Here is a 26,153-nt window from a genome sequence, read left to right as displayed (position 1 = left end):
ATGTTTCAGCCTTGCTGGTGACCTATGTTACAAATCACTTTTGGGGTTTGGAAGTCCACATTGACATTAGCATTCAATTGGCCTGTTTTCAGCAAGTATTTATTTTAGGGATTATGAACCTTTGTTGTGATGTGGCACCTTGGGCAGATTTTCAGGTGAAGCCTGTGGACCTCATTTCACAATTAGGTTTTAGAGTCATTGAAAGAAATGATCAATTTAAATTAGTGAAAATTAAGATGTCATTTTTCACTATTCCAGTTCACAGGCTCCTTGACATCTGCTCCCAGATCCTTGAGAAGTCTCTGTGAATCTTTGGTCAGGAATCTCGATTTACTGCCCAGTGCTTTAGTGTGATGGAGAGAAAGACAGTGAGTCAGAGACAAAGACAGACAGAGAGACAGAGACAGAGACATACACAGAGTGAGACAGAGAGGCAGAGGCAGAGAAACAGAGAGATAGAGACAGAGAAACATAAAAATTGAAGGAATATTTTATATTCCTGTTCTTGCTATATCTCTATAACAAATTATACAGCTAATTGATGCTAAATGGTTGAATGATACTTTTTAATATTTAGGTGAATTCAGCAGAATGGGGACTCAAGTCAACAGCATTAAAAAAATTCTTATAACCTCTCATGGGTCCCTGTAGACCCCTGATGGGAATATGTAACCAAATATGTCCGGGCACCAAACTTGTTAGTGGGAAAGAGAATTGGGTTAAGAAACCTTAAAACTTATGAAGACTACATTAATATGATGCAAATGCAGAAGAATCCTCTGTTCTTTTAAGCATTTCTATTATTTTGCTCTGATGTTGCTCTTTTTTTCATTCTTCGGAAATGATTGCTCCAAACCCACTCTCTCCTAAAAGTCCCAAGTCTCCAGTCTCTCCTCTGCTTATCAGTCAATAATCTTGCCCATTAGAATAAGAACAACCAACAACCACAACCAACAACCACAACTTGTTGGTCTGATTAGCAGTATGCATGTATGTATGTATGGATGTATGTATATTTCTGTATTCATCTATACACATATACAAAACATATCTAAAGAAGATCCAAGGTAGCTTTAAAGGGAAGAATGATTAACACTAAGGGAAAGGGGGTGTTAGGAAGGGAAAGCATCCATCAACAGGTTGACTGTATAGTGGTTGTTATACTTGAACTCTGTCTCCTGAGTTAAAAAGAGGTAGCTGTCATTGCCGGGGGAGAGAACAACCACACTATGGGAACCCCATATCCTTAATGTTTTGATATCATTGGCAGCCAATTAGTCTTTCTACCATCATTTTGTGTATTTAAGTCAATTCTCCCCAACTAGATTTTTTTTTTAGGTTTTTGCAAGGCAAATGGGGTTAAGTGGCTTGCCCAAGGCCACACAGCTAGGTAATTATAAAGTGTCTGAGACCAGATTTGAACCCAGGTACTCCTGACTCGACTCCAGGGCCAGTGCTTTATCCACTGCGCCACCTAGTCGCCCCCACCCCAACTAGATTTTAAATTCCCTGATATGTGGAGCTATTTTATCTCCTTTTCCATAATGGCTGGCAGAATACTGGATACGCAGAAACAATAATATTTTACATTTATATTGTACTTTATAAATTACTGAGTCCTTTCACACATTCATCATCATCATGATTATTTCAATGACTCTGTAAGAAAACTTTTAACATATTTATCTAGAACGGGGGGGGGTTCACTCTGGATTCATGAATGTGTAAAAAAATATTTTGGTAGCTGTATTTCAACATAAGATATGTGTATGTGTTGAACCATTCCCCAACTGACAAATGGTCAAAAGATATGCAAAGGCAATTTGCAGATGAGAAAATAAAATCTATAGTCATATGAAAAATTGCTCTAAATCATTGCTGATTAGAGAAATGCAAGTTAAAGCATCTCTGAGGTACCACCTCATACCTCTCAGATTGGCCAATATGACCAGAAAGGACAATGATCAATGTTGGAAGGGATATGGGAAATCTGTGACACTAATGCATTATTGGTGGTGGTGTGAACTCATACAATCTTTCTGGAGAGCGATTTGGAATTATGACCAAAGGGCAATGAAAATGTGCATACCCTTTGATCCAGCAATACCACTACTGGGTTTGTACCCTGAAGAGATCATGAAAAAGGGTAAGAACATCACTTGTACAAAAATATTCATAGCAGCCCTGTTTGTGGGAGCAAAGAATTGGAAATTGAGATGTCCACCAATTAGGGAATGGCTAAACAAATTGTGGTATATGTACATTATTGTAACACTATTGTTCTGTTAGAAACCAGGAGGGGAAAAAAAGGGGAAAAAAAGAAACCAGGAGGAATGGGAATTCAAGAAGCCTGGAAGGATTTGCATGAACTGATGCTAAGTGAGATGATCAGAACCAGAAAAACATTTAAACCCTAACAACAAAATGGGAGTGATGATCAACCTTAATGGACTCGCTCATTCCATCAATTCAGGAACAATTTTAGGGTATCTGTGATGAAAAATACCATCTGTATCCAGAGCAGGAACTGTGGAATTTAAACAAAGACCGAAGATTAATTTTTTTTAAAAGTTGTCTTATGTACTACATAAATTTGCTATCTCTAATATTTTATTTCTTCCTCAAGGATATGTTTTTTCCTCTCAACCCATTCAATTTTGAGCAATGCATAGCATGGAAACAATGTAAAGATTATCAGATTGCCTTCTGTGGGGGATAGGGGGAGGAAAAGTATAAAATTCAAAACCTTACCAAAAAATGATAGGTAGAAACTACTATTGTATATATAATTGGGAAAAAATAAAATATTTATAAAATAGGTATGTGAATGTTGCTCATATAAAACACGTTTGTCATATCTGTCTAGATATGATTCACAGGGAGGAAGGAATCTCTAAAGTCTCCTCTATCTATCCTTCTCCAAGGGAGACTTTAGACCAGGAAGGAAACAGGAAAACGGAAACCCAGGGCTAGCAACTCTGCTCTCTTCAGAGAGGTGTGTATTTGCTGGGCTAGAATCATATCTCTTTCCTTCTCCTCCAAAATATTATTAGCCTAAGGAAAATGATCACTATGTAGTGTTTTAAGATATATATATATATATATATATATATATATATATATATATATATATATATATTATATCTTCAAGGGGCGGCTGGGTGGCGCAGTGGATAAAGCACTGACCCTGGAGTTAGGAGTATCTGGGTTCAAATCCGGTCTCAAACACTTAATAATTACCTGACTGTGTGGCCTTGGGCAAGCCACTTAACCCCATTTGCCTTGCAAAAAAAATAAAAAACAACCTAAAAAAAAGATATATTCAAGGTCTGAACTCTCTTACAATCAAAAGTCAGTTATACAGAGACCATTCTTAGTGAATAGCAAATAAACCCATTTATCTAAGCTTCTAGTCAGTCTACTAAGTGCTAGACATTTTGCAAAGACTGAAGATATAAATGCAAAACAACAACAAAATAAAACAGACTGAAGATAGTCCCTGTTCTCAAGGAGCTTATACTCTAGGGGGAAAGCTGAAAAGCAGGAGGGGAGAAGAAAAGTGCTAGGGGGCCATTATGGAAAAGTCCAAAGTAATGCAGCCAGTTGGGAAGTGAAGAGGATGGCCCCTGATTACTCCAGTGTAATTGGTTTCCTTTGTAATCTTGTATCTTTTATTTAGAAATAAGATTCAGAGAAGGGGGTCTGTCTATCTATAGGTTTCAAAAGGGGATCTAGGACAGAAAAAGAATCTAATACCCCCAATGTAGATCAAATGAAATGAAAATATTTACAAGTATTTTGTAAACCTTAAGGAGCTATGTCAATGCTATTATTATTATTACTTTATCTCCTCCTTATTAGAAAACTTTTGTTTGATCCCAAGGTCCTCTCAAATTGTGTTTCGTATCTGTTTCACTGTCAAACTTCTCAAAAAATCTGCTAGAACTTGCCTCCATTTTTTTCTTTTCTCACATACATGAACCTTTTGCAATAGGACTTGAACTTCATTATTCAACTAAAGCTATTTGAGGTCAAGTGATCCTAATCTCTTAACTGCTTGGATTGGGTGGCCTTTTTTTTATTGCTTAACCTCCTTGGTTTTTCATTTTTAATCTCTGATGTTCACCATCTTGATCACATAAATCTTTCTGCAATACTCTTGGACATTCCTCCTGGCTAGGTTGATTTTTGTGATCCAGGTCTCTCTCTAGATTCTCTTCCTACTTGTCTGATCAATCTCAAGAGCTGAATCATCATCTCAACCGCTTTTCGTGAGTGTTTTGCAAGACTATTTAGGATCCGATCTTATCTACTCTTTCAAGACCTTCTTTCTCCATCCTGTAGGCAGAAACCCAAAGATAGTAAGACCTGACTCTAGGGAGGTTACCAATTTAGGGAGTGGAGAGTAGCAGAGTGGGCTTGGTTTGGGAGGAATATTCCTGGGGTGTAGCTTCCTAGGGAGGAAAAGCAAGGCACTTGGTAGTTTCCTATTTTAACTACTTCCAGCTGTCATAAAAGGATTTTAATATTGCCACTATTTGCTTGAGACAAGTCACATTCTTGGTTAGAGCTTGCAGAATTCAACTGAAGTGTCAACTGGTTACTCAGAAGAGAATTTCAGGCTTAGCATTGTTAACTCTTTATTTATGGTGAACATTTCCAGTTCCTTGTAACAGATCCAGTGTTAATGGTTAGTCTGCAAATTCCAGTTAGGTCTCCTATGGTTTACTGGCCAGTTTATAAATTTTCCTTCCCCTTTTATTTGTTCTTTGCTGTGTAAATTTTTCTGCCCTCTATAAAATTCTATCCAACTGCTGATATGTTATAGTAGATCCTTACAAGGCTTCTGAAAATGGCTATTTGGAGGCCATTGGTTTTTGCACACCACAAAACTATATTCAGCATATAAGTGGGTTGTTAAATTTCTGCATATTGATCCATATGATTAGTAGCAGGACCTTTCAATGAATTCTTGCACAGTTTTTTGTCTTTATCCTGCTTAGGCTGAACTCAAGGTGATATAAATTTTAAGAAAGACTTAGATAAATAAGAGAGATGGTAACCCAATAAGGTGTAAGTTGCTGGTTGATGTCACCTGGAGATTGTTTGAAGGAAGTGGAGATGTTGAACCTAGAGAAGAGAAGGTTTAGGAAGAACACAAGAGTAGCCTAGTCCTATTAGAAACTTTGCTTCAGAGGACAGAACCCAAAGTAATGAGAAGCAGTTACATGCATGAATTTAGGCTTAATGTTAAAAAAACAACTTCCTATTAGTAAAATGGGGTACCTTGAGAAGTGGTGGTTTTTCATCTAGCAAAGACTAGATGATTCTTTTTAAATTACAACAGATCCTTCCTAGCTGGGTGACTTGCTCAGGCAAGTCACTGATCCCTGTTTGCCTCAGTTTCCTCATCTGTAAAATGAACTGAAGAGGAAAATGGTAAGCCACGCCAATATCTGTCAAGAAAACCCCAAACAGAATCATGAAGAGTCAGTGAAGATTGAAAGGACTGAACAGCCACAATTAAATTGTAATGAGACCTTTTAAAATTATAATACATGTATGAATATGCACATATACATGTAACACATAGATATTGCATATAACATGTATTATAGTTAGAATTCCTTTTCAGGTATGAATGGGACTAGATGGACAGGAGGATCCCTTCCAACTCTAAAACTCTGTGATTCTATGATTCTCCCTTTCACATACCTCACATTCCAGTCAGCCTGAACCACCACACCCAAGAGGGAGCTCAACATTCCCTATTTTGTCTATATGCTCATTCATATTTGACTGACCTGCTCCTTTCCTTCATTTTGCCTCTCCAACCAGAATGTATATAAAGCACATTGCAAATCTTAAAGAACTATGTAAATAGAAATTGTAACAACAATAATATTAAATTTAATAATTAATAAATATTATTGTTATTATTATTATTACTCTTTATTCAAGGCAACCATGGGGCAGCTGGGTCTGACTTAGGTGAAAGAACACTGGTCATGGAGTCAGAAAAACCTACAGACAAATCTTATTTCAGGTGCTTATTAGCTGTGTGACCTTGGGCAAGTCAAAACTGTCTGCCCCAGTTCCCTGAGGATAATAATATCTGTTTTGAAGGGTTGTTGTAAGGACCAAATTAAATAATATTTGTTAAGTCTTTAGCATAGCACCTGATTCATAGTAGATATTTGTTTCTTTTCTTCCTTTTCTGACCCCTCTACCCCTTCCTCGTATTAGTTTGTATTTACTTATCAGGATACAGCTTATTATTATATTTTCTATATTATGATATATAACATTAATTAATAGTATAAATAATTATGGTATAATATATTGTATAAGTAATTAATATATTATTATATTCTTGTTATTATTATGTTTTCTATTTTTCACATCACAAGAACCTTGCCTTACAAATAGGAGGTACTTCATTCATGTTGTACACATATGGAGGATAGAGCTTTTCAAGACTCTTCTAAATCATTGATTTACATTTCCTCTTTGCCCCTATTCCCAACCCAATTGAGAAAATCACAGAAGTGTAGGGAAATAAAAGAGAAATTATCTCTTGGTTTCCCCTTTCCATGTGTGTAGATGTAATTTAGAGGGCAGGTGGTTGTTGGCTGGTCCTCAGTAGCCTGTAAAAAGCAATTTTACCAGGATTGGAATATCTACAGGTAAGATTGAAGTTTCAAAGGTGCAAGACCCTTGGAAGTTCAATGGATAGCCAGTAATAAACAATCTAGCTCTTGAAAGAAGATTGCTAAGTGGGGATGATTGCCTTGGCCATTCGTGTTCTCTACATGGGTTTCATACCAGTATATTATATATATATATATATGTATATATGTATACATATATACATATATATATATATATAGTGCCTATACTCCCCCTCCCTTTTAAAAAAATTTATTTATTTAAGACAATGGGGTTGAGTGATTTGCCCATGATCATACAGCAAGGCAATTTTTAAGTGTCTGAGGTCAAATTTGAACTCATGTCCTCCTGACTCTAGGCCCAGTGCTCTATCCACCGAGCCACCTAGCTGACCTTTCTCCTAATGTTAAAATTCTGCATCTGAATGCATTTGTATATATTCATGGGGTCTTTGGTATGATACAATATTTAATACATTTACTGTTTTCCATAAAAAAATCTCTCATTGTCAGACATCATCAGACAAAAAAAATCAACAGATTAAAAATACGTTTTGTTGTTACTCTGCTAAATGAAAGACAGAAGGGTGCAAAAATAGAAAGTTCAAATGATTGCTGTAAACCACAATCTACAACATGAGAAAAGCATTTGAACTTTTTTGATTACTTTTTTGGATTACTGATCAATTTCAGATAGTTCAGGGTCTCATAAAACAATCCTTTATACAAATAGCAAAATATCTACATTTTTCAGTGTGTGCCGTCGGAATTATTTTTTAAAATTTAACTTTTCATTCAAATCCAAGTTATGATAACATTATTTTCTGTTGTTTTTGGACAGGTGAGGAATCAAAACAGATGTTGGAGGTTAGAGGGACTGAGAGGGTGATGCCTCTAAGATCAGCTGAGAATATTTAGTATAATCTTTCTCAAGCCAATGATCTTCAAAAAAAGACAAAAGAATAAACAGAAGTGATTTATCCTTGAATGAAATTCATAGAGTTAGCATCTCTTTAAGGGGTAAAAAGGAAAAGTTCCACGTTAGCACTCTGTAGGTAATTAAGCTAACCCATTACAGCTAAAATATACTGTAAGAGAATACTTTTTAAAGTTGGCTATGGTTTATAATGTCCCTACTCTTTTTTTTTTTTTTAGGATTTTGCAAGGCAAATAGGGTTAAATGGCTTGCCCAAGGCCACACTGCTAGGTAAATATTAAGTGTCTGAGACCAGATTTGAACCCAGGTACTTCTGATTCTAGGGCCGGTGCTTTATCCACTGAACCACCTAGCAGCCCCATCCCTACTCTTAATACTAATACTTTGTGTGTTGATGAATCAATATTCCCCAGGTTTATAGCAGGGGAGCTGTTTAATAGCTATTGTTCTGACTATATCAACTTTAGCTAATGCCTTTACTTTGAGTTAGTTGTATCTATTGGCTAATTATTAAAGATAAGTGCACTCATAGGGGCTCATTTGCTATAATTTTAGGAATGTGGACCTACAGAGAATCTTTAACTTATAGCAGTGGTTGCCCAATGGGGACTCAACTGAAAATTTTAAGTGCTGAGTTGGGGGCAGTGGGGAGGGGAATACTTGGGAGGAGATTACACAAAGAATATTGTTTTCTTTGGTAGAATGTAAACTATTTCAGGGAAGGACCTATTGCATTCTTGCTTTTGTATGAACATCGTTTTTGGCACCTGGCAGATATCTAATAAATGCAGGTTGGTTGACTAATTGATAATTGCATTGAATATGAGATTTATATGGTACCCTAGATATCATCTAGTTCACCTGCTTCATTTAAAAATGAGGAAAATGAAGAGAGCTGACAAAATTAATTATAGCTTTTCAAAAAAATTATTAACAATCAACAAATATAAATATTTAATTATGCAAAATATAAAAGAGGATTATATATGAAACTGAATTTCCATGATGTATCAAGTTTTTGAAAAGTACATATTAAAAAAACAAGATAGTGTAATAATCAGATTGATTCTATGTTATTTTTAATTGATCCTATTTCCAGTTAATTGTGTCCTGTAACTCCCTATGTTATAATTCTTTGTCTCTAAACTTAGTTCAGAGTTCAACTGGCTTGTAATGAGTTAAGTTTAAAAAATCCAGTTCTCTTGCTAATCACTATTCTATTCTTGTGTCAAGGAAATCTGTTACCCTTGAAGGAAGCAGGAGGTCACCAGGGAGTCTGGTCTGGTATCTTTTATTCCACCAAGTTATCCTTTAAGGATGCCTGATTTGTTCTCCATGGAAGTCTGGTTTGCTATTTCTGTCCTTGCAGATTCAGCTAGACTAAAACAATGAACATTTCTTTGTCACGAGAGGGATTCCTTCTAGATATAATGCTAGCCTTCCTATTTTCTGTGCTGCCCAAAGCTAGAACTTAATTTTGTTAGGAAAACTGTGATCTTATTTATTGGTAAATTTGTATTTTTATTAATAAATTGATTGTGCTTGGAACTTTGTGCCTCAATTTACCTTAATTTTAACTGTTAGAGTAATAACAAAATTGCTTTCCCTTCTTTACTGTTTTTGGTTTTCTTGTCTATTTTTAAAAGTTTTTTTATGTTCTTTTCCATTCTTCTCGGTATAACACTACCCACTTATTCACCTTTTTGTTTCCTCACATATATAAGAAAGCCTTGATTATGAAAAGTTAGTGTATTGAAGCATATTAAAACAACACATGGTCATTTCCCCCTTTGGCCTTCCATTTTTCTGCCAAGACTTAAGAAGAATACTTGGTCACTAATATTTTGAAATCATGATTGGCTGCATTCTGTACTTTTCCAAATTGTTTTCTTTTTCCATTATTATGTAATTGTTCTCCTTGTTTTTCTCATTTTAGTCTGAATCAATTCATTTTGTTCTCAGTTCTTTCTGAATTCAACCCTTTAATCATTTTTTTTTTTTTGTGGTGCAATAACATTTCATTACCATCTTATTACCACAATTTGTTCAGACATTTCCCAACTGGCGGACACTGATTCTTAACAAAAGTTACTGATTCTTTTTTTTTTTTAAGATTTTTCAAGACAAATGGGGTTAAATGGCTTGCCCAAGGCCACACAGCTAGGTAATTATTAAGTGTCTGAGACTGGATTTGAACTCAGGTACTCCTGACTCCAGGGCTGGTGCTCTATTCACTGTGCCACCTAGCCACCCTCAAAGTTACCGATTCTTAACAAAAAGTGCTGCTATAATTATTTTTGGACATATAGGTCCTTCTCGATAGAATGTAAATTTCACGAAGGCAGGGACATTTTTATTTTTGTCTCCAGTATATATATGTCAAAGTACATAAAAATAATTGTTTCTTATTTATAAAATTGCTTTTTTTCCTTTATTAGTTAAGCAAGCACTTACTCTCTATTTCTCCCATTTTCCTTCTCTCCCTTCCAATTAAACAACAAAAAGAAAATAAAAACCTAAATTACAAATATGCATAGGCAAGGAAAACAAATTCCCATAATGGTCATGTGAAACAGTGTGACATGAGCAAGCCAGTTCATATCAGGTGCTTATTAATTGATCCATTCCCTCCCTGTTCACTTAGCAGAATCATTGGATCAAAGAGGGTGGACAGTATTTTTTAGGTTTTTGCAAGGCAAATGGGATTAAGTGGCTTGCCCAAGGCCACACAGCTAGGTAATTATTAAGTGTCTGAGACCGGATTTGAACCCATGTACTCCTGACTCCAAGGCTGGTGCTTTATCCATGCCACCTAGCCACCCCTATTTTTTTTTTATTTTTGGGGGTGGACAGTTTTTTAGGAAGTTTTGGCATAGTTCCAACTTGTTTTCCAGACTAAATCAATTCACAGCTCCATCAAAAGAGCAATCACGGGCTTAGTCTCTCAAGGTTCTTTTAATATTTGTCATTTTCTTCTTTTGTCACTTTGACACCCTAATGGGTCTGCTGTGGAACCTTGGGTTTGCTGTTGTTGTTTGATCTCTGTCATTATTAGTGATTTGGGGCATTTTTTGCTGATAGCTTAAATTTCTTCATTAGAAAACTGTTCCAGTAGAATCAGAACTATTTATGTAATAACATGGAAAAACCACTTTGAAAGACCTAAGAACGCCGATCAATTTCATTAATCAACCATGATTCCAGGGGTCCAGTGAAGCATGTTACTATCGCTGAAGGACTCAAAATACAAATAAAACAAGAGATTTGTTTTTTCTTCACATGATCTCTGTGGGAAATTATTTTGCTTGTCTATGTATATTTATAACAAAGGTTTTCTTTGTTGCTGTTGTCTAATTTGGGGAGAAGGGAGAGAAGTGGGAGGGAAAGAATAAATGTTAGTCAAGAAAAAAAGTTTAAAAAATATGCCCTTTGACTACTTATTTCCTGGAGAATGAATTTTTGCTTAGAAATATCTGTATCCATCTCTAATGTAGCTCAGATATGAAGAAATCTTTTAAAGGTCACACAGTCAGACTGTGAGCTAGAGGCAAGGAAAGTCTCTTAACATGAGGTGCCCACAACTTGTATTTCTCTGCCTTCCATCTCCATGATTGTGTATAGACTGTTCCACTTAGAATTCATTCTCCTTTCTCTTCCACCTTCATAGAATCCCTGGCTCACTTCAAGATTTAGCTAGGAAGTCTGGTCAATATGAAAGAGTAAGACAGAAACTCAATTAACTTCTCCCAAATTCCCTTCTTCCCTTAAAAACCCAACTATAAATTTATATCTCAGGGTGAATACTAGAGAAGAACCAACCAAAGAAAACAATTTTCCAGCCTATAAGATTAGCAGGAAAGGTCTGTCTCACTTGGGGGAGCAAAGTCCTAAAGAGATGGTGTCCTGGCAAGCTAGCAGCAGTCCATACCCTAGTAGACTGGTGGCAAGGCCCTGATACTGGCCAGTTCAGTGGCAAAACCCTATGCCCCAACACAGTCTAGTAGGAACTAGATAAAGACCAACATCTTATACAGTAAATAAAGATAAGGTCAAATGGGTATAAGATTTAGACATAAACGTGATACCATAAACAAAGTAGAACAAAGAATAATTTACCTGTCAGAACTATAGAGAAAGGAAGAATTTATGACCAAATGAAGTAAAAAAAGTACGCTTCAATTTGTATTTAGATACTTTTTTGTCTGGAAATGGATAGCATTTTTCACGATAAATCTTTCAGAGTTGAATAATTTTGATTATGTTAAATTTAAAAGGTTTCACACAAACAAAACTAATGTAGCCAACATTAGAAGGAAAGCAGAAAACTGGGAGAAAACAAGTTTCTCTAATATATGTCTTATTTCACACATATGTAGTAAACTGAATTAAATCTATAAGAATGCAAGTCATTTCTCAATTGATAAATGGCCAGAGGATGACTAGAGATAGCCCTGAATTCGTGGGCTGTGACTAGCCCAAAGTCATACATCTAGTAATTGTCAAGCATCTGAGGCTGGATTTAAACTCAGGTCCTCCTAACTCCAGGACCAGTGTTGTATCCACTGCACCACCTTATTGTCTCAATCTAGGATCATTTCTAATCGTCTTGATTTATATCTGACCAATGAACCCAAGATGACTGTGGAGGAAAAAATGAGGCTGGTGACTTTGCATAGCACTCCTCGCTTATATCTAATTCATCTGCATGTCATGGTATCATTTCCTGATATCATGGTCTTCTTTAAGAACAAAGGTCAAACAACAACAAAAAATAGCCAAAGGATATGAACAGGCCGTTTTCAGATGAAGAGATCAAAGCTATCTATAGTCATTTGTAAAGATGTTCTAAATTATTCTGTATTAAAGAAATTTAAATTAACTGAGGTACCACTTCAAATCAGATTAGCTAATATGACAGAAAAAGGAAGTAATAAATGTAGGAGGGATGTGGTAAAACTGGGACACAATGGGTAATATTGTTAACTCATCTAACCATCCCAGAGAACAATTTGGAACTATGCCCAAAAGACAATAAAACTGTACCAACCCTTTGATTTGGCAATACCCCACTCCTAGGTCTATATCCCAAAGAGCTCAGAAAAAAGGGGAAATCATCTATTTGTACAAAAGTATTTATAGCAGCTCTTTTTTAGTGGCAAAGAATTGGAAATTGAGGGGATTCTAATCGGGAAATGACTGAAAAAGTTGTGATAGGTGAATATAACAGAAAATTACTGTACTATAAGAAAGGATAGACAAGTGGATTTCAGAAAAAAACTAGAAAGATTTATATGAACTGGTAGAAAACAATATGAAAGAACCAGGAGAACATTGTATATAGTAACACCATTATTATATAAAAATCAACTATGAATGACTTAACTATTCCCAGCAATACAATGATCAAAGACAATTCCAAAGGACTATTGTATAAAAATGATGTTCACCTCCAGAGAAAGAACCAATGGAATCTGAATACAGATTGAAACATACTTTTTTTTTCACTTTTTGTATTTTTGGGGATTCATTTTTTTGGTCTGTTTTTCTAATAACATGACTAATATGGAAATATGTTTTGCATGATTATGCATGTATGACCTTTTATCAAATTGCTTACCATCTCAGAGAATAGGGAGGAGAGGAAGGAAGGGGGGAAAGAATTTGGAAGCCAGAATTTTAAAAGAATGAATGTTAAAAATTATTTTATACGTAATTGGGAAAAATATTATTTTTAAAAAAAAAAACTTAACTAAATTGCCATGTCCTACACCAGGCCTCTTGGATCACCTCTCTCAGCCTTTTCTTCCCTTGTCAAACTCCTCTCTCAAAGCCTCCCTTTATTGGGGGGGGGGGGACTGGACTATTGGACTTACTTCACTTTATATCTGCTGCTCTGAATGGTTTTAAGTCCAAAGAGCAAGAAGTCCCTAAGCCAGATGCCTTCTGGTGTCCCTCCCCTCTTGCTTTCCTGTCTCCTTTTGTGTCATCTCTATTTCCTTTAGACTATAAGCTTCCTGAAGACTCTATTAATTGCATCCTCAACATTTAGTACAGTGACTGAGACATAGAAGATGCTTATAAATGTTTGTTGGATTGGACTGAATTCTACAAATTGCTAGTCCCTACCTACCAAAAAATAACTCTGAACTTGCTTTATCTTTTTTTTTTTTATATTTCCTTATCTGTGTACATGGAGAAAACTAGATGGCTCAGTGGATAGAGTGCTAAGTCTAGAGTCAGAAAGACCTGAGTTCAGATGTAACCTCAGACAGTTATTTGCTGTGTGACCCTGGGCAAATCACTCCATCTTTGCCTTAGTCTGGAGAAGAAAATGACAAACCATTCTAGTATCTTTGCCAAGAAGATCCCATGGATCACAAGGAGTGAACAATAAGAAACTGTGTACATGTTATTTCCATCCAATAGTCTATAAACTCCTTGAGGACAATAGATCCTTGTATCCCTAGTGTCTAGTTGCTGTGCAGTAGCTTTGAGTCAATTTATTTATTAAGCACCCATCATGGGTGCATTTTTTTTCTTACAGCAGGGACCCAGGAATACAGGAAACGTATAGGGATAGAGGGAAGTCCAAAGTCCAATTCTCTCATTTTTACAATCAAGGAAACCAAGGTCTATAGCGAGTCAAGTGACTTGCCCAAGGTTATGTGGGTATCAAGAAGTAAAGTTCACATTCAAATCCAGGTCTTCTGTGGAAAATCCAGCACCTTGTCTTTTGTTCCATGCTGTTTTTAGGATTTTTCTCTTTTCTTTCTTCAATTCAGCCCTTTCCCTTCTCTTTCATCCCTCCTCTTTCCAGGAGGAAATGATGGATTTTTTTTTATATTTTTCATGATTTTAGTTAGTTACTCAAGAATTATTTTCTATTGTAAACCATTTCTTCCAACAGTCTGAAAATGATTTTCTTGTGTCTTTTATTTACAATGAACACTTTTTTTTTGGTGAGCTAATGGGGTTAAGTGACTTGTCCAAGGTCATATATCTGGTTAGTATCAGTTATCTGAGGTTGAATTTGAACTCAGCTTCTCTTGACTCCAAGGGCCAATGCTCTATTCACCTAGCTGCCTGAACATTTCCTTTTTAAATTTTTTTTAAAATTTCTGAATTCTGCAAGCACTAAATAAAACAGCAATTTACCTATACATAGTAAGAGAGAAAAAGATTAGTTATATGTGAAATTAGCAATATCTATTAAATGTCAAATTTGCTTTCTTTCATAATCAGATAACACATTCAAATTATAGCTTTCAAAGTTGCACTATTTGACCATACTTTTTCTGTTTTCTTCTGTACATTTAAAAAATATGTCTCAGTGACCTTTTTTCTTCTTTTTCTTTACTTTTTTGGCATTACTTTATCCTGAACTTTCCTTTCTCTCTTCTGTCCCTTTTTTTAATTTGGCCAAAAAAATATACACAAAAATCAAATTCCCAAATTGACTGGATCTGAAAATCTATCTTATTCTGAAAACTATGGAATGTTTCAAGAATTGACATGCCAATTTTGCTCATCTCTGCATCATTCCAATTTTAGTACAGCTGAATTGAGTCCCAAAGTTCCAAAGTGAAGGTTGAATCTTCCCTTGCCTCCCAGCAGGGGAGAGACAGCTATGTCTGGGAGAACAAAGGAGTCAGATCTGAAGAAGCCTAAAGTCTCGAGTTAGGGCTGAGTGGTTTGGAAGTTAGCTTCATTGGGAACTTTGGGTAAGTCATCTATCTATCCACAGGGTTTCCTAATCTGTCAAATAATACTTGCCCCACTTCCCTCCCTAAGAGTGAAATGAAATAATATATATATAGAAAGCACTGTGTAACTGTGATGAAACATGTAAATGAGAATTATCATAATTTTCTACTCCTGATAGGGCTGACACTAGAAAGAGTCCTGAAGTTGGAGGGTGGAGCACATGAGTTTGAATCCTGCCCCTTTTTACATCCTAGCTATATGACCATGGGTAAGATCCCTTAACCACTCTGAGTCTTACATTCCTCTTTGGTAAAATGACAGAGGTACTTTGCTAGGTGATAAAGTGAGTAGAATGTTAGTCTTGGGATCAATAAGACCTGACTTTAAATCCTCCTTGGATACTTACTAGCTGTGTGACCTTGGGTAAGTCATTTAACCTCTTTTGGCCTCAGTTCTTCCATCTATAAAATAGGTATAAAAGTAGCACTTATCTCTCAGGGTTGTTACAAGGATCAAATGAGATAACAGAAGAGTTTTACAAACCTGAAGGCACATTGTAAATGGTAGCTGTGGTGTTGTTGTTGCTGCTGATGGTGGTGTTGTTAGTGAGTCTGGGATTAAGATCTGCCTTTGACACAGGAACAAGACATTTAAGCCCACTGGACCTTGATTTCTGATCTGTAAAACTGGAGAGGCATCATGAGATGGTAAACAAAGGCCTAGCCCTGGAATCAAGAAGACCTGCATTCAAATCCTTCCTTTGGCACCTACCCTACAAGTTTGAATTATCCCAGACAATTGTCTAAGATGACCAGTTTTAGAAAAGTGACCTACTTCCAAGGCAGGAGATCTCTATCAATGCAATAGAAATTCCAGGCCAAAAAAATGGGTGTAATAATCCCCACAGAACCTATTCACAAGATTGGTATGTGGCTCAAATGAAAATGCATGCAAAGCACATACTTTGTAAACTTTGCAGTCAATAAATGTAAATTATCAAGAAGGCTAGGGCATTGCTTTTTGGACTTCTCTCTGGGCCTGCTCTTGGAATTCCCAGGCTCCTCATCAAAGCTATGGTCTAAGAAGAGGGAAAGGAATTATCTTATGGGGGCTTAAAGGTAGGCCGTAGGGTTTAATAGGGATTTCTGCTAAGGGAGGTGTTTGGCAGTAAATTCCTTCAGGAAATGAGAAGAAGTCTGTATAAGAGAGAGTTTTGACCTTGGCAGGAAGCCATGGGAGGGCAGAGGCAGTTGAGAGGAACTATGCCAATTCCTCCCAAGAGCAGACAGGAATCCAGATTCATAAGGAGACTCCTTGTGTAGGGAGAGTACCGATGTCTCTCAGGCTCCTGACTGCCCCTGGGAACTGGAAGGCTCTCTTTTAGCTTGGCAGGATTGAATTCAGGGGCTGACTTGGCATCTAAATTATGAACAGGAAAAAAAGGACTTCCCTCCTATCCTGACAGGAGGGAAGCAGGAGTCTCCAGATCTGTGATCACTCGGATTTAGAGGAGACGTATGGCAGGAAGGCATTCGTCTTGCTCTCCCTCCCACACTCACCTTTAATTCTCCTCCTCTTTCTCTTGCTACATTGGAGATCCTACTTCTTCCTTGAGGTCCTCAGTGACAGTACCTCTCCTCAATCAACCCGTCAATCAGCAAAGATTTAGTAAGTGCTCATTGCATGCCAGGTGAGACTATAAAGGAAAATGGAAGGCAATCGCTGGCCTCAGGGAGGTTCTGTTCCTAAGGAGGATTAAGTGAAGAGTCTTAGATCTGACTCGACTTCACTTTAACTACATCATCTTGGGCAAATAATTTGACTGATCTGGATCTTTGTTTTCTAGGATGGCGCAATAGAAAGGGCTCCAAGCCTAGACTCAAGCAGATTAGGTGACGGATCTAGGTTACAGGTGATAAATGGTCAAAGGATACGAACAGGACATTTTCAGATGAAGAATCCAAAGCTACTTATAGCCATATGGAAAAATGCTCTAGGTCACTACTAACTAGAGAAATGCACCTTAAAATAGCTTTGAGATACCGCCTCGTACCTATCAGAATGGCTACTATGACAGGAAAAAAGGAAATGATAAATATTGGGGGAATATGGGAAAATTGGGACACCGATGTGGAATTGTAAACTGGTCCAACTCTTCTGGAGAGCAATAAAACTGTTCATCCCTTTTGAATTGGCATGACTACTACTACATCTCTATATCCTAATGAGATCAAAGAAGAGGGAAAAGGACCTATTTGTACAAAAATATTAATAGCAGTTCTTTTTATATCTTTTTTGGTAGGATAAGAGGGTTAAGTGACTTGCCTGAGATCATACAGCTAAGTAAGTATCAAGTGTCTGAGGTCACATTGGAGCTCACTTCCTCCACTCCAGGCCCAGTACTATCCACCGCCCTACTTCATTGCCCTGATAGCAGCTCTTTTTTTGTAGTGGCAAAGAATAGGAAACTGAGGGAATGTCCATCTGTGGTCTATGTATATAATGGAATATTACTGGTCTATGGGAAATTCTGAGCAGACAGATTTCAAAAAACCTGGAAAGACTAACATGAACTGATGCTGAATGAGAAAAGAAGAATCAGGACAATACTGTACACCATATGGCAACATTGTGCGATGATCAACTGTGTAGACAGTTCCTCAAAGATAATTCCAAAAGACCAGTGATAGAAAATGCCTTTCACATCCCAAAAACGAACTTTGGGATCTGAATGCAGATCAAAGCATACTATTTTTACCTTAAAAAATTCTTTTTTGCTTTTTTCCTTCTCATAGTTCCCCCCTCTTTTTTATTCTAATTCTTCTTGATTGTGCATGTATAACCTATGGCAGATTATTTGTTATCCTGGGGTTGGGGGGGGGAAGAATGGGTGGGAGAAAACTTTACAAAAAAAATTAATGTTAAAAAACTATCTAAATATGAGGGAAAATAAATTTAAAAATCAAAAAAGGAAGTCTGGGTTCAAATGTGGCTCCAGATGCTAATTATATGACTCTGGGCAAATCACTTCACCTCATTTGCCTTAGTTTCCTCATCTATGAAATGAACTGGAGAAAAAAATGGTTAAGTACTCTAGTACCTCTGCCCAGAAAACTCCAAATGGGCTCACAAAGAATTGGGCACAACTGAAATGACTGAATAACAATCACAACAAAAATGAAGAGATTGCATTGAATATTCTCTAATGTCACTTCTAGCTCTAATTAAATTCAGAACCCCGTATTCTAAAGAGGGAAACAATGTAAAAACATGTACAAACAAGTTATAGATAGGATAAAGTGAAAATAATCAACTCTATTAGCTGAGAGTTGAAGGAAGTGGGAAGTGAAGATGAGAAGGAAGGGCATTCTAGGCATGGGAGTCAGCCAAAGAAAATACCCAGAGACCAGTGCCACTCAACAGAAGGTTGCTGATAGAGTGTAAGGAGACTGGGGAGGTGGTGGGAGGGCAAGCTATAATGAATATAATTGAATGTCAAACAGAGGGTTTTATATTTGATCCTGAAAGTGATAGGGAGCCATTCACTGCTAAAGAGTAGCAGGTGACATGGTCAGGCATTTGCTTTAGGAAAATTATTCTGGTATCTGGTTGAGGGGGAGAGATTTGAAGCAAACAGACCTACCAGCTGCTTTTGCTATATATAGTCCAAGATTGAGGTGATGAGAGTCTGCACCAGAATGGTGGCAGTGTCAAAGGAGAGAAAGGGGCTGGGGAAATATTCAGTAAATGTTGCAAAGAAAAAAAAATCAAAAGACCCTGGGAACACATTGGATCTGGTGGGTGTTAAAAGAGTCAGTGATACCTAGACATTTGGAAAGGAGTAAAAAATTGTCCTTCCTGGTAACAGGGAAGTTTGGAAGTGGCAGGTCTTAGGGGAAAGATAATGAGTTCAGTTTTAGACCTGCTGAATTAAAGATGTCTCCAGGATATTCCAAGATATCTAATGTTTGTCCTTCATTTTCTCTTTTCTTTTTCTTTTTTTCTTTTGCAAGGCAATGGAGTTAAGTGACTTGCCCAAGGTCACATAGCTAGGTAATTATTAAGTGAGTCTGGATTTGAACTCAAGTCCTCCTGACTCCAGGGCCTGTGCTCTATTCACTGCACCACCTACCTGCCTTCTGTCCTTCATTTTTTTTTTTAGGTTTTTTTTTTTTAAGGCAAATGGGGTTAAGTGGCTTGCCGAAGGCCACACAGCTAGGTCATTATTAAGTGTCTGAGGCTGGATTTGAACCCAGGTACTCCTGACCCCAAGGCCGGTGCTTTATCCACTGCGCCACCTAGCTGCCCTGTCCTTCATTTTTGAAGAAGACCATGACATCAGAGAGATGATGCCATCCATGATAAACACATGAATTGGATTAGAGTGAGAGGCTGCTGTGCTAAGCCACTGACCTCACCTTCTCCTCCAGATATGAATGAGAACTACTGGAGATGGCCCTGGATGCGAGGCAGTAAGGGTTAAATGACTTGCCCAAGGTCACACAGCTAGTAAGAGTCAAGTGTCTGAGACTGGACTAGAACTTCTATCGTCCTGACTCCAAGGCCAGTGCTCTATCCACTGTGCCAAAAGATGTCTAATAGACAGTTGGAGATACAAGGTACTGTGCTGAATGCTGGGGATGCAAAGAAAAAAAATATTTCTTCCTCCCAGGGAGCTCAAAATCTAAAGGGGAAGAGAACATAAAAAGAACTACATATGAAAAAGTTAAATATAGGATAAACTGGAGATAATCGACAGAAGAATGGGATTAGAAATAAGAATGACTCTGTCTTCCTTAGGGAGAAGATGTTTCTGAAAAATGATCCTGAGAAAATGAACCTGAGACAGACAATTAACATCTGGTCATAGTAGCTGGAGGCAGGGCTAGTTCTCAGAAAAAAGAGAAATTTTCTTTGATTCTTTTCTTATGGCATATGGCGGCACCACAGTAGATAGGGAGCTTGGACTGGAGTTAGGAAGACTTGAATTCAAATGTGACCTCAGACACATCCTAGCTGGGTGACCCTGGGCAAGTAAAATGGACCGGAGAAGTAAATCACTGCAGTATCTCTGCCAAGAAAACCCCAAATGGGGTCACAAAGAGTCAGACATAACTGAAATGACTGAACAATAACCTTTTTCTTCTATTAGTGCCCCTCCCTACCAGAGGCACCCATTTCCCTCATGAAGCCCTTCCTTTTGTCTAGGACAGCTTGGTGTGCATTCTCTTTTTGGGACCCCATTCTTCTGATTTGCTTTTACACCCTCTTTTACAGCCCCACTACCCATCAAACCTTGCTAGTTTTACTCCTCATTCCTGCTGATGAAGTAGAAAGAATATTTAATTGGTATTCTTGTTGGTTAACCTTGAACAAGTCATCTCATTGGATCCAGTTTGCTTTTTGCAGTTTAGGAAGGTGGATTGTAAAAATGATTACAGGGTTCTTTTCAAGCTCTGATATTTACTCTACTGGTGCTTTCCTAATTTCCAGGCTTATCACATACTATTACCCACCTCAATCTCTACACTTGAATCAAAACTGGAAGTTTGACAACCCTTGAACACTCTCTAAACTCTCTCACTTCCATGTCTTTTTTCCTCATTCTTCTCTCTCCTCTTTCACCTATTCCATTCCTTTTTGTTGCTATCCAGTTATTTTCAGCCACATCTGACTTTTCATGACCTCGTTTGGGGTTTCCTTGGCAAAGATAATAGAGTAGTTTGCCATTTCCTTCTTCAGCTCATTTTGTAAATAAGGAAATTGAGACAAACAGCAATAAATGACATAGGGTCACACAGCTAGCAAATGTCTGAGGCTAGATTCAAATTCAGGACGTTCAGTATTCCTAACTCCAGACCTGGCACTGTACCTCCTAGCTGCCCAATTCCATTCTTATCTACCTACTAAGCACATCATTTACCAACAACAATGATATATATATATACACACACACACACACACACACACACACACATATATATTATATATGAAATAAGGAACTGCTAAGACAGTTTATTATTAATTGGAGACTAAATAACTTAATCCTAAAGAACAAATCATTATCAAAGATAATCTCTTTTTTAAAGTTTTTGCAAGGCAATGGGGAATGGGGTTACGTGGCTTGCCCAAGACCACACAGGCTAGGTAATTATTAAGTGTCTGAGGCTGTATTTGAACTCCAGGGTCGGTGCTCTATCCACTGCACCACCTAGCCGCCCCTATCATAGATAATTTCAATAAAGTTAATGACAAAAAAGGAGACAACATATTAGAGTTTTAGGATGGTAGTCAAGGCAGTCCTTGGTATGGGGGAGGGAAATTCATATCTCTAAATACTTTAGGCAAGATAGTAGAGAAAGATGAATTTCACATCTATAATGCATATATATATATTTGTATGGATATACAAATATAATATTTTAAGGTTTCCAAAGGATATACCACAGCAAGGCACAAACCTCCATTTAAGGAGGGTACTCAGGCTGTCATGCATTCCTTTGGACTTTCCCATCATGACCCTGTCAGGGTACCTTCCCTGTAGACATGAAATGAGATTCTTTATCCATTTTATATCCTCCGAACTTAGTACAGTGCCTAGTACAAAAGGAGTGCTTATTAAATATTTATTGCCTGGTTTTACCGATGAAAAAATTGAGGCAGGTTAAATAACTTGTCCAGGGTCACACAGCTAGTAAGAGTCTGAAGCAGAATTTGAACTTGTTTTCCTGAATAACCTCAGTACTCTATCTGCTGTACCACTTAGTTGTCTGCAATGACTTGCCACATAATCTCTCCTATCTTCATTTTTTTAAGTGAAGGTTGGATGAAGGGACATGGCAGAATTCCTAAATAAAACCTTTGTCTCATGTATGATTAAACACTGGAGGTAGTCCTGGGTTCCTGAAGGCTATGCTGAGAGAAAATGATTTTTGGCAATTCTCCACAAAGCTGGGCAGTCATCAAGTCCAGATCCCCAGATGTCTTTGAGTGTGTGTGTGTGTGTGTGTTATCCAAACACTAGCAGAGATCATTGACATGTTAGTCACAGGGTCTTGAATTTTTCAACTGTTGCAACTTTTAAAGACCATCTACTAAGTGACTCCCTGGGATTATGAGTTTTATTGGTGAAAGAAATACCTAAAGAGATGGAATTACAGATCCCTAAAGGAACTGTGGCTAGGAGGGATGGTAGGCAGAGGGGTTGAAGGATAGGAACAGCTGTCCCATCACTTTGGGACACTTTGTATTCAAATCTATCTGACCTACTTTGGGTGGATCAGTGCTGTGCTGGGGTAAATAGAGAGTAAAATTCCAGAATTACTGTGGGAACCAATGAGCATAGGACAAGATTAAAGATGACCTTGGTTAATAGTGGAAATAGATACAAAGACACTTGGAATGTAATTCAGTTAGAATATGTAGGGTAGATTATCTGAAAGGCAAAACATAGAGCCCAAATAGAAGACCATGAAGTAATGGTTGTAGACACACATCTAGTCAGAAAGGATCCAGAAATCAGGTTGAATTAATAGTGCTAAAAACAAACCATCCGTATAATGCTTCTGTGAAGGGTAGGGAGTGGGGGGAGGAGACACAGCTTGTCTGTGACATTCTGCAAAGAGCAGAGAAAGGAAGAAGTGTGAGGTCATTCTCTTATTGCCCTTGGTGAGGGCCAGGGCTTTAGAGGAGAAAAAGAGCTTAGTTCACATTTAGAGAGCACTTTGTAGAAAATACTTGGAGAAGGGTGAGGGGATCAACTAAGAGTAAACAGGTCTTCTCTGAACATTTTTACAGTAAATAGGGAAGACACAACTAGCAATTTTGGTGCCTGAGGAGGGCAGCATGACAAACATCCTGAAATTGGCTCTGCACCTGAAAATGGGAAAATAACACCAGAATTAAGAAAAATCCATCAAGGGGGAGGGAGAATCCATTACTATAGTGCATCTAGGGACAAAATTTCTGAGGAGGAAAGGACTTCCCCCATACACATACATAATATACACAAGGAACCTCAGAGATCATCTATTCTTATCACTTCATTTTATAAATGAATCTATACAAAATAAAATCATTTATAAAATTATAAAAATTACAAAAATTTATTACATTAGAAAATTACAAAAGAAATTATATGAATCATTAAGGTTTGCAAAGCGCTTTGTAACTACCATCTTTTTTTATTTTCACAGCAACTCTGGGAGGTAGGTGCTGTCATTATCTTTATTTTACAAATTAAAAAATGAAGTAATTTTCCCAAGGTAGTATGTGACAAAGCTAGAATCTGAACTCAGGTCTCTAGACTCCAAATTCAGGAGGTTTACCAGAAGGCAAACAGTTGGAAACAAAAAGACCTATAATGTTATGCTATTTCTGTTCCACGGAAGAGCCTTGTCAAGGCATTATTGCTCATTCTCACTTGGGTGAAACCCTGCTGCTTCCAGAGGGACAACAGGAGAGGCTCTTTTGCCTGAAAAGGAGAGAGGGAAGGGAAAATCTCAGAAAGGAAAGGAATGAAGCAGGTTGGGAATTTTTGTGTGAGTTGGAGGGAAAGGAAGGGATTGAATTGTCTATAATTCATTCTCCCCACAACTGGTCCCATTCTCCCAACACCTGACAACACCTGAGCTCTCCTTTTACTGCTGATGGAGTAAATGTGTTAAATGTATGGCCTCTAAATTTTCCACCCTGGGGTTTCTGGTTGTAATTCAGTAGTGTCTCAGTTATCCCTCTACTTCTTTTTTGCCGTTTAGTCATTTTCAGTCATATTTAACTCTTTCGGGTTTTCTTGGCAAAGATACTGGAGTATTTTTCCATTTCTTTCTCCAGTTTGTTTTATAGATGGAGAAACTGAGTTAAACAGGATTAAGTGACTTGCCCAGTATCACACATCTAGGAAGTGCCTAAGACAGAATTTGAACCCAGGTCTTTCCTGACAGTGCTTTGCTTACTGTACCCCTAAGTAAGCTATACAATTCATCCAATGCATTAAAAAAAATATTAAACAGCAAATGGACAAGTACACATAGATCATTAGGGGCTGTCATTTCACACCCTTGCTGTGATGATTGAACTGTTAGCAACTTTTTAAGTTCTGTATTGATATAATTGTATTATTGCCTAATCTGTATCACTCCATCTTCTCCATAAAAATAATATGAGCTATTTTAACAGGAATTTTGTGAAAATTTAAATAAGTTATATCTACAGCATCCTATTCTTCCCACCCCAACTTTGGCTACCATCTGCTGGTTTAGAACTCCTGATCTTAAAATTCCAGTCAAAAAGGAATGAAGCACTGTGTGGCCTTGGGCAAGCCACTTAACCCCATCTGCTTTGCAAAATCCTTAAAAAAAAATGAATGAAGCTAGTCTGGCATGACCTATTCTACCTTTAAACCTCCTTCCATGCCTATAACTCCTTTTTAAGGAATTTTAAGGCTGCTATAGAAGTGTCCTTGAAAAATTTAGGACCAAAAGGGCGGCTAGGTGGCGTAGTAGATAAAGCACCGGCCTTGGAGTCAGGAATACCTGGGTTCAAATCCGGTCTCAGACACTTAATAATTACCTAGCTGTGTGGCCTTGGGCAAGCCACTTAACCCCATTTGCCCTGAAAAAACCTAAAAAAAAAATTTAGGATCAAAGAAAATAGAGTAATACAAAATTTAAAATAGATAATTCTGATTATATAAAATTTAAGAGGTTTTGTACAAACAAAACTACTGCAAACAGAATTAAAAGGAAAGCAGAAAAGGGAAGTTTGTTTTGCAGCAAGTATCTATGATAAAGAACTCAGTTCTCAAAATTCCTCAAAAAAGGAGTCAAATTTCTAAAAATATAAGTCATTCCTTAAATGGTAAATGATCAAAAAATATGAATAGGCAGCTTTCAGATAAAGAAATTAAAGCTATCTCTTGTGAAAAAGAGATAGTGATATGAAAAAAATGCTCTAAATCACTATTGATTAGAGAAATGCAAATTAAAACAGCTCTCAAGTATTACCTCATACCTATCAGATCAGCTAATATAACAAAAAAAAATGTTGGAAGGGGTATGGGGAAACTAACGCACTTTTGGAGGAATTGTGAAATGATCCATCCATTTTGAAGAATAATTTAGAACTATTTCCTAAAGACTAAAAACTGTGCAATAAAGCAATACAATTGCAAGGGCTACATTCCAAAGGCATAAAAAAGCGGGGGTGGGGGGACTGGAAAGACATGTTTGTACAAAAACATTTAGAGCAGCTCTTTTTGTGGTAACTAAGAATTGGAAATTGAAATGATGCCCATCAATTGGGGAATAGATAAACATTAGCCTTGGTATAGGATTGTGATGAAATTTTGTACTATTAAAAAATAATAAACATGGGTGGCTAGGTGGCGTAGTGGAGAAAGCACCGGCCTTGGAGTCATGAGTACCTGGGTTCAAATCCAGTCTCAGACACTTAATAATTACCTAGCTGTGTGGCCTTGGGCAAGCCACTTAACCCCATTTGCCTTGCAAAAACCTAAAAAAAAAAATAAACAGAATGATTTCAGGAAAACCTGGAAAGATTTATATGAACTGATGCAAAGTGAAATGAACAGAACCAGGAAAACATTGTACACAATAACATATATATATTGTATGATGAAGAACTATGAATGGCTTAGCTATTCTCAGTAATATAATGATCCAAGACAATCCTAAGCGACCAATGATGCAGCATGCTATTCACCTCCACGGAAAGAACTGATATTGACTGAATACAGACTATTATATGCTATTTTTCTCTCTTATCATTCCTTCCTTCCTTCCATTCTTTGTTTTTATTTGTCTTCTTATAAAATGACTAATATG

The 26,153-nt window shown here is 37.2% G+C and overlaps 1 long non-coding RNA gene across 9 annotated transcripts in view; it reads right to left on the bottom strand.

Moving 5' to 3' along the window:
- The window catches only part of LOC141495411 (uncharacterized), a 43,302-nt gene that overhangs the window by 7,843 nt on the left and 9,306 nt on the right, over nucleotides 1-26,153 (bottom strand). For 5 of the 9 annotated variants that reach the window (XR_012470769.1, XR_012470772.1, XR_012470779.1 and 2 more), the window contains 4 exons: nucleotides 16,869-17,054; nucleotides 15,853-15,995; nucleotides 5,287-5,424; nucleotides 2,443-2,527 (listed from right to left, as the gene is read on the bottom strand). This is a non-coding gene — a long non-coding RNA (uncharacterized LOC141495411). The other 4 variants (XR_012470770.1, XR_012470771.1, XR_012470778.1 and 1 more) reach the window with 4 other exon arrangements.

This window comes from Macrotis lagotis, chromosome 1, assembly GCF_037893015.1.
Source record: "Macrotis lagotis isolate mMagLag1 chromosome 1, bilby.v1.9.chrom.fasta, whole genome shotgun sequence".
In the NCBI taxonomy this organism is placed as follows: Eukaryota; Metazoa; Chordata; class Mammalia; order Peramelemorphia; family Peramelidae; genus Macrotis; species Macrotis lagotis.
Note: the sequence above shows the minus strand (reverse complement) of the source record. Positions and strands in the feature narration are given on the sequence as shown.